Raw genomic sequence first — 9,567 nt, 5'->3', positions numbered from 1 at the left:
TTATATTCGATGTGCTGAAATCAGGAAAAACATTAAAGGTTTATGCAATGTGAAATCTAAATAGCGCAAGGATTGAACACATAGAGTCCATTTGGTGAAATGCGTTACCGGTACGCATCCATTTCCATGTCTTTTGTGTTGATTTCTTTCGCATCCCCCGTGCATGTATAATTCAAGTATAAAGAACTGTTAGCATGGTGCAAGTTCAGTATATGTACAGAATGTTGCTCGGAAAAAGTAGCTGGGTTTGTCACCTTTTTGTGCAGCAATTTTAAGAAAGCTACATAATAATGTGATTATTTGGATGTGAAATGCACTTCGCTTAGGATGCGTAAACTGGTGAATTTAACCAGTAGCGTTTCCCAATAACTCACCCTCGTACACCTACCATTTTGATGGTCCCTATATATCAATTAAGTGGAGCCCTCTACACAAACATTTAATGTCTTTGTCTGCTAGTACCTGCTATCTACCAGCTTCATTGCGCATTCCGAGGCATTTTGGGTGAAACCGACATCGCGGCTATTGATTCTATAGCTTTTCTGGACTGAACATGGCCTTCGAAGCGATTAACCCTCTAAGTTATTCAAGGGGTTGTACCATTCTTTTAGCTTCATGAAGACATCACTGTTGACAGAACGTGCACAGTGCATTTCCCCATGGAGCCAGTGGGATCCACGGTCCACTGCACATAAGAAACCACGCACGTATAAAAGTGCGACATCATTAGTAGTGACAGAGGTCTCTTAAATCCTCTCTGGATACTGTAATGCTTGTTACTATCAGTTGGTAGGATGACTTGGGATACCATTTTGTTGCAATCACATGATCGGCGTACCATGCCCCGCTTGTAAGTGTAAAGCTGCAGGTCAACACCCTAACACTACAGTTGGTAATGCACATAGGCCTACTTGCCGAACGATATCGCGGTACGCCCACTATGGAGATGGCGCGAGTCTTAGTACAAACCTCAATCTACGTCTTTTTTGGCAAGAAACCTGTCGGTAAACTATTGCTGACAGTCAGTAAACAGGCGAAAGAAATAATTCGCAAAGTGTCACACAAATCTCCCGCAACTGATGAAACATGATATACGTAGAGTTGTTACCACCTCAACCACCACCTTAATGAAAATAAAATGCAATGCAGCATAATGTATATGTTTATTTTTGTTTTAGGGAAACCTGACATAACAGTTCGCTATGTGAGAAAGTTCTATGTGTATTTACAAAACGGCCTCATACCTTGGCTGCTTTTTGGTCGGAATATAGCAGACATTAACAAAATGGACAGTGGTTTTTTTAAAGAAATTTTGCTTTATTACATCGCAAAGGAACATGATTGCGTGCACCTTGAGAGGTTGAGTAACAAAATCACCGCACTAAGCCATTAATTCTCGTGGACGCGTACACACCTGAGACTGGACTGGACTCATTATATTCCCTACCCATGTTGGTTCGTCCTTTTCTTCCCATGGAGCAGTCATCGTACAGGAAAATTTCATAGGGCAACATTTTAACCCAAGTTCCTTGCTTTTTGAATCACTAAAGTTCAGTACAAAATGTCAGAGAACGGTTGACATACGTCACATTGAAAATCCATTTTGATAAACGTTCTTGAACGCAACGACTATCGAGTAAGGCTACAAAACCTGCAGCTCTCCAAGCTCTGTATTTTCAATCGTTAGTTATTGCGAAATAATGAACAAGCCATACATTTTCCTCCTAAGGCAGAACAGTCATTTCCATCTTGGGGGAAATAGTCAGAATTCCCTTGAGAATCCTGATGAATATGGGAAGAATGAGTTACAGGAAGTACTTGTGATCGTCCAAGATGGATATAAACCCCACGAGTTACGTTTTCATCAGCTAAGTTTACGTTGAACCATTGAGGGGATTTACATGAAGCCAAATGGGGGAAATAAACCCAGTTTGAAATCCAGGATATTAAAAAGGAAGTACTTGATAAATATGCAATGCGAATTGCTCGCATAATGAATCATTGTAAACTATGGTTTATACATCCTGCATTTTATATTCGTACAACTTGGGCACTACAAAAGGGCGTCCAGTAAGAGCCCAATAAGTTGGTATTTTCACGTACAGATCGGATGCATGTTACGGCCATTCTGAAACCATGGAGTTGTTGGCCTTCTACAGGCCAGTTGTTGCTATTTATGGAATACTCTCGAATTTGCGGAACATCGAACTCCACACAATCTCACTCCATCCAAGGTAAAAAAGAAATTACATTTTTTGGAATGTCAAATGATAGTAAATCGTTTCTGTTCAGGCCATTTTGTTCAAAACGCAGTTAAATAATTTCATGAGAAATTGTTTTGAAGCCATTAAAACCTGTTCTGTACAACTGCATGCAAGTTATTGTCCCGTTGTTTGACCATGTAGCTATTTATAGCTTTCCGTTCCGCATCGCTACACCCAGACACGTACATGTATGTTGAAATCAAGTAACATGTAGGCCTACTATACTGCTTACGTCAACTTTTTTTCAATAGCAAGAGCTCCCATTACTTTTGTACACGTTTCCAATCAAGGACGCCATCGATTAGATTCCTGTTTGTTTTTCGCAAGTATCGGTCTTTCAAAGTTTCATATGCCTACACTGCCTAGGCCCTACACAGATCCACTATTTTGGAGTGTTCACTAAGCGCGAAGGGCTTATCTCCCCTTACACGCGCCCTTATCTCGGACTATGAATATGCACATCAAAGAAGCATCCAAAGTTCTCCATTGTCCCGTATCCGATTCTTTTACTAAGTGTTACCTTACGCACTCTCATGCTTCGTAGAGGTGACTGATTAATATTGTGTACGGAAATACTGAGATAGGCCTATTTATCTGGGCAAATATAGGACAGACGCAACTTAATGGCAAAAATTGCAATGGCAACTGCTTGAAAAAAAATGCATTCATGTTCATTCATTTCACATAATAGTGAATTCATTGTTGCTACATGAATCTATTGGCTATAAATACGTTTTGTGAATAGATGGCAAGGCTAACATTTTAGCCTTGACTGACGACTTACGTTGGCCAAATCACGATTTGCATGCCCTAAGATAAGTGTGCCATTTAAAGAGATCTGGGTGTGTGAACTTGAGGGTTTGAATTGTAGCAGACACTTTAAACTGCTCCATTTAGGCTATGGCACCGTTTTCTAAATGGATATGGACTTCAGAATTACTCGTAGGAATGATCATCTTTGGAGGAAATGTCTCGTAAAAGCCATGTAATCTTTCTCAAAACCGAACAGAAATGGAAGTTCGTGAAATAAATTGATGCATATCTCAAAAGCCTTGGGTGGGAACTTACTGCCGTATGTGACATAACCGGCATTTTGCTGGGTTGCAATTCAAAACCTATAATTTAATTTCAACCACTTCATGTTTGGATTATTGTTGTGTTCTTTCATGTGCTTGCTGACGTAAAAGAAGTTGCAGTATTGAATCCGAAGTGGACTCCCCTTCTTGGTTTTGGTTTAGCCAATAATGACGGATTGACTACAAGTGAATGAAGCCTGTAAATTAGCACAATCTCGTGGGTAATGGGCGCCAAGTATCCATGCAGTGCCCCCAGTTATTAAAGTTAAGCTCTTCATTGATTACATTTTTTCAACGCACGTCTAGCGGCCTCGGAGCTTTGTATATAATCGGGATGAGCAGATATGCATGTGCCTGAGGCTTTTTACATGTACCTCCAGCGGCGACCTTGACTCAAATCATGGAGGAAGGAATGCTCAAATTAACCTATACTTGGGCTGAGTCCAATCACTCATGGATTAACGACTGCCAACCTGTTTGTCATGTGACCGACGACGTTGATACCTGACCTTTCAACTGATTTATGTGAACGCTATTCCGTCAGGCTTGTTCCACATGATTTTTTGAACGGTTTAGTGTCTGTCCAGTGTATTTTTTGAAAGAAAGTTTCTATGTTAGGTTGCCTTAAAAGATTTATCCCCTTTAGGATTGTTCAACTAAATTATGAACTGGATCGATCACGTCATGGTTTGACTTAAGTGGCCCAACAATGATTGGCTGTGTTAACTTGTACGTAGAAAAGTGGCTATAAAAGAGAGGCTATTGGAACCCTGTCTTCTCAACTAAGTTCGTCAAAAATTCCGTTTCTAACAGTCTCCTGAATTATTCATGAGATCTCAGTGACTTCCTGTGGGTCTATGGTGGTTGTATCGTTGGCGCGCAGATCAATAGGAATGGAAATCTACGAGGTTGTCATTTCAAATATGTCAAAATAGGCGTCATGTTTTATTATACTTGAAAGGATATTTCACTGTCGCATTCTGCTTCTCTGAAGGAACTAAGATTATGAACACTGATATATTTGATTCAGGATAAACAAAAATAATAAACACATTAAACTTTCATCGTATTGATATAGGTTTTCCTATAACACTTCTTTCATTTTAAAATTGCTTAAACGAAAGTTTAATTTCATCAAAGAAGGGTCACCCTCTCTAAATGTTGATTCCAATTTCAAAATAACATCACTAGATTTTACTTTCAGAGCATTGTAATTCACGGGAAAAACCCACTTATTCGTCACATTTATCGTCATTTTCGTCTCACTCCGGAAATATCGTTGAATTGGAAAAGGAAATTCATTTCTGTCGTTCATTTTACAAAGTATCGGCCCTTAATCTAATTCACAAGAAAAAGTCAAATAACAGTGAGTTATGTAATCATTATGCCTGATTTCTTCGGTCGATTCCTTATTCGTTAATTTTTAATCACAACAAAAGTGATGTCCAAATGACTGCTAATTGAAAGCATCTTAACGATACATTTCTGTGACGAAACTAACTGATTAAATAGGTAAATCACAAAAAACGAATTCACGTGTCCGATTCAACGCCATTCCCGAAGTGAGGCGAAAATGACGATAAATAAGACGAATAACTGTGGGTTAATAAGTAAAATCTAGTGGTGTTATTCGAAATTAGAATGAACATTTACGGCAAGTGGCCTTTCTTTCACAAAATGAAAGAATAATTGCTAAATTAACCGGGAAAACTTATATAATTGGTTGAAATTTTAGATACAATCATTCCACTTATAAATATCAGCCTCTACAAATTAGGCCTAGCATTGTTGCCCTGAAATACCATTACGAAAAGGCAGGAAAAGGCAACTAAAGGAAACTTTGGTCCACACAGTCACACAGACACCCATCCATGTTACTTTGGTCTGTAATGTACGCACAATATGACGTTCGCTTTAATGTTGACAAAAGACCCTGCGAAACTGAAACTGATATGAAATCGTTTTAGTTATGACAACGTGTTCATCGGCCCACTTTGTTGTGTGGTATTGTGTCCAGATTGAGCAATGGGTCTTTACACTCTTCAGGCTGGTGGATAAGGTACGATAACTCGATGAACTATGAAACTGGCCATGAGTTTGAAAAAGGCACCACACTGAATGTTCATTCGCAATGTGCCCGACCAACTATTGACGGAAAACTTTGTTTGACATGACGTGTACTAATTCAGATATTCTGGTAGGTTAGGGATGAGGTGCTACTACTATAGAGGGTAAAGTGGTGTTGCCACCGACCTTTTTATAAGAATAGTCATCCTTGTGCTAGCAGTTCTAAGGATCAAGTGAATCATGTTCAACGCTTCTTTACCTCGTCATTTCAAGCTCCAGTGTATCGCTGTTTGCAATTTCATGCTTTGAAACAATTGTACCTCAGACCCTTTCGAGCCTTCTTGCATTTTGACAATTTGTGATAACTACCTCAATTTATATCTCAATTTACGTTTGTTTTTTGTCTAGGCCTACCACTTGAACATGTTTACAATTGTCCCATTTACAAATTATGCCCAACTGCGATCTTATTGCCTGTTCACTTTTAAACCATAATTATCCCCATGCCCGGTCCTTTCTTTGAAGAGTGTAAATTCCCAAATCGAGTGAGAATGTGTTTTTAACGAAAAGGTTTTTTTTCCTGCGCTCAACATCCTGCAGCTAATAAATAGATTTGTAGTCTAAACTTGTACGATCCATTACTGGCCAGACTTTTTTGGCAATTAAATGTATTGAGCACAAGAAGATGACTTGGTCATGGTTTCTTTTACATGAGAGACTCTCCTTCCTACGTTGCAATGTATTCTTTCTAATGGCTATACCGTTGAAAACTCTTTATGCAAGAGTAGATTTGTTAACAACTGTGATTTCCATTTGGACTATTGCTGGAGCCGATTGTAGTTAATCAGCAGTCCATCTGTGTCCATGGGAGTCAAACACGTTATTCTGTGACTTAGGTAATCACTTAACCATTTCGGCGAGGAATTCGATCATGGCCACTTTGTGATAATGCTGAAAAGATTTTATGTTGGTCAATATTGAGAAGGATGCCATCATAACTTTATTCCTTGTGAACATTCACACAGACTACACTGAGTGAATTGTTTGTCATTATTGGAGATTTTTTGGGTCCCATGCACGTACGGGTGTAGTCAACGAATTCAAACCCCAAATTGAAAACCGTGTAAAATCAGCATTCTTCAGGGCCCAGTAACATGCGTACCAACATCCTTGAGGGTTCTGAAATGCATGTTAAATTCTTGTGTAGTCCATAATCTTCAATTTTTCACTTTTCTGTGGGTTAACCTATTAATCACAAACCAAATCAAAATAACCCCCGAAAAATGATTTTTACAAAGTCTACTAGCAGCCATTTTTCAAGTGACAACCCTCAACTTGCCTGGGTACTATAAGGACCATTTTTCAACCATGATTTTTTGCCATTCTGCTCTCAGATGAAAGCTCAAAGACCCAGGGAGTTGATCCTTGCAAAGATTTACAAAATCTAACCGTTTTCGGGGCCATACAATCCCCTTTTTCAAAAGATACTGTGGGGGCACTTTTAATGCTAATGAGCTGGCCCGAAATTTGCATTTGAATTAGTAGACTGTACCCGTAGGCTAATTTCCGCGTCTGTTATTTCGCAAGAGTACGTGAGCACATGATCTTGCAATTCTATCTCTTATTCAATAGTGAGGGCGCTCTGACAGTTATTCTGTTAACACCGACTGGATGCTGGGAGGTCAGTGGAATAGTATGTAGACACGCCTGAAATCATCCAACACACCCACACTCACTCCCATGGAACAGTAAACCTGTGCTAGGATCGAAAATACACAAAGCATGACTCGACAGTTTGGCTGGGTTTTTGTACTACATTATATATCCTGTTGTGACGTTTGTTCACCTGTGATACTGAGTTTTTAAAGCCCCCCCCCATAGTAATATTGAGGAAACCCCGAACTGAAAAGTTACCGTTGCAAATAGAATGACTGAACAACTGAAATACGCGAGCACGTTACCAGGACTTTCCCAGGGAGGGAAGCTTTCATCGGTAGAAAACTGACAAACAGTGGAATAGGGCAGTTAGGAGGTATTCAAGAAAATTAGTGATGTTTGTCCCTTTTTCTACCCCTTTTATTTATTTTTAAGGGGGGCCTCCTTTTCTCTCTCTTGACGCTTACAGCCATAGGCATCAATTATAGATTCTCTCTGTTCCGGGAATCAGTAGAATAAGACTTCCAAAGATAATTTAGACTTGACAAAAACGTCATATGTACCCTACTTTCTATTCATCTTTGGCGGCAATTCGATGACTTTGTTGATATGTCTTTCCTCAAGAGGCCCCCTAACAGAAGTACCAGGGTAATGAGACTCGTTACCATTCTAAAACATTTCTAGTCGGAACCTATTAATTCTAACCAATCCTCATGCCTGTATGAGTAGGGGCATACAGATCTTGATTTGGTCGACTTTCATTTGAACCTATTTACATGATACTGCCCTGCAATCAATGTGACATTTACTGAGCCCATTAAGGTACAGATATTCCCTCCCGAAAGCCCTGTAATAAAACTGCAAATTGCAAATTATCTCCATTGCTTGAACGATCTCCTCCATTTGTCATCCCAACATCAGAATGCATTCCCTAAGCGATGCACACGGCCTAAGCCTCTTGTTGCCATTTTACGTTGGCCTAATTGCTGAATCTCAAAGCGGCGAAAGGTTTTCTCAGAATTTATGCTTTTATTTTTTGCATGTCGATAATCTTAACCAAAATGGCACGTTTACCAAGACGCAGTCGTGAGGGAATTTATAAGCCGCGTACTTATGTATACTTGCATGAGGTTGCAGTCTCTACATAGACCTTTAGGAGCTGATGTTTTGAGACTTTGGTTTTGGTTCTAAAACTATTCAGATTTGGACTTAATGTGTTCAACAGGTGCTGTGTTCTTTAAAATGATCAAGCTTGCAAATTCAGTGTCAAAGTAAGTCTAGGAAATTGGAAGTATTAGCCTTTTCTGGAACAATCTTAATGATGTTGGGTACAGTTAATGCTCATAATCAAAATATGCCCTCTCTCAACAAATATGGAAACTTTTATTTGGTGTTTTCAAAATGACGGCATTTAAGACCAGCACCTTGACATCAGCTGTAATGCTATATCGTTTGCTCAAGCTGAGGAAGTATTTAAATAATATGATTTCATTTCAACAATTCTCTGACAATTGGTTTTATTTGATAATCTGCATGGATTGCACAAATCTTACAACAAAATCAATTACATAAAAAAGGATATGTGCGTACTGACAAACACTATGTGTATTCGTGGATTGCCGAAAATAGCACCAAAACTTGCTCGCAGCTCATTTGCATTGTCGTCCAAATTCATTGGTCCAATTATATTTACCGACTTCGTCCTGATATACTAGGATTTTTCATTTCGCATGCCACGATTGGTCATGTTCAGTCGTTGTGAGGTATTGATTGAATGGAAAATGTCAAGGCATTTTGAAAAAACTATGAAGCAAATAACATTGTTTGGCATGCAGAGCTAAAATATTTTGTATTGTCCATGAGAATGTTACCATCACCATAACTCACGCTAAATGCCCCCAAGGTCTCAGTAATGTGTGTCTTTGGGTGTGTGATGTTATTGGTGTTCACCTGTAGTAGTGTATGCATGTTCCAGCCTCCAGGTATTGTTATGCGCTGTACATTGTTTTTGTAATTCCACTTTGTGAGCGGATAACTGAGCGTGTTCGACAGCATTGTTGGATAGCGCTCTCAAATGAATTTCAACTCAAAATTTGTTTGATTTATAAAGGCCTAATTTGACTTTAAAGGTAATTTGTTTCAAAATTGATTAAATTAAATAGTACGTCATATTCTTTAAAATCGGTATAAGAATTGCATGTTATCCAAAACACCAAATTCGAACTAAACGTCGTGACGTCCCGCTCCAGAAGAACTTTTGGAAGTATATGTAAGCATTCGCCAAACATGATCAGTTGAGATCCAGGTATCATCACTGTACATCAGCACTGCAAAGATGTAGGCCGATGTTGAGAGAGTAGTGCCAACTTGAGACTTGGCTATCCGATATGTGTGCAGTACAGCATGCAGCCATTGTGTGCTAACTGTCCACGTGCACTGTCGCACAATCCGTCATTTTGATTCCAACAAGTGAGACACTCATGTCGTATTTCTCTCTATAAACA

Source organism: Acanthaster planci, linkage group LG07 (genome assembly GCF_054643075.1).
Source record: "Acanthaster planci isolate LZ-2023a linkage group LG07, COTS_SCS, whole genome shotgun sequence".
NCBI classification, from domain to species: domain Eukaryota; kingdom Metazoa; phylum Echinodermata; class Asteroidea; order Valvatida; family Acanthasteridae; genus Acanthaster; species Acanthaster planci.
The sequence above is the reverse complement of the archived record's forward strand: the minus strand, read 5'-3'. Positions refer to the sequence as shown.